Source organism: Microtus ochrogaster, chromosome 21 (assembly GCF_000317375.1).
Source record: "Microtus ochrogaster isolate Prairie Vole_2 chromosome 21, MicOch1.0, whole genome shotgun sequence".
Lineage (NCBI taxonomy): Eukaryota > Metazoa > Chordata > Mammalia > Rodentia > Cricetidae > Microtus > Microtus ochrogaster.
This window is the reverse complement of record NC_022022.1, coordinates 33,151,057-33,151,641: the sequence shown is the minus strand read 5'-3', so window position 1 is coordinate 33,151,641 and position 585 is coordinate 33,151,057. Positions and strand designations below refer to the sequence as shown.

At 42.9% G+C, this 585-nt stretch overlaps 1 non-coding gene across 1 annotated transcript; it reads right to left on the bottom strand.

Moving 5' to 3' along the window:
• Nucleotides 1-513: 513 nt before the first annotated feature.
• Nucleotides 514-585, bottom strand: LOC113457272. Its single transcript, XR_003377897.1, has one exon. It is a non-coding gene; the product is annotated as a small nucleolar RNA SNORD113/SNORD114 family (small nucleolar RNA).

Below are 585 nucleotides of genomic sequence, written 5' to 3'. Positions count from 1 at the left end.
TCCAATGCAGAATTCTAGAACAGTGTTCTGCCATGCTTTTTTTTTTTTTGTAGTAAGTGTCCTGTATCTTTTTTTTAAGATTTTATTTATTTATTATGTATACAACATTCTGCCTCCATGTATGCCTGCACACCAGAGGAGGGCGCCAGATCTCATTACAGATGGTTGTGAGCCACCATGTGGTTGCTGGGAATTGAACTCAGAACCTTTGGAAGAGCAGCCAGGGCTCTTAACCACTGAGCCATCTCTCCAGCTCCCAAGTGTCCTGTATCTTACATCATTAAACTGTTAAATAGTTTAACAAAAAAATATTTATTTTATAAGAATAAAATATTAAGATGCCATGTCTGGCTAAAGCATTTTTTTCCTCCACTTGTATGTAAGAATTTTTTAAAGTTAGCCCCCGAAAGCGGCAGGTCTCCTTCCAGCATTTCACACATGCCTGGGTTTCGTTGGCTCCCCTCATGCCAAACTCCTCCCCTAGCTCCCTGCTTCCTACTGTCCCTTAACGACGCGGACCTCAGCCTCCCAGACCTGCAGACACAGCCAACAGCTCATACAGCACCAGTGGTCATCATTAATCCC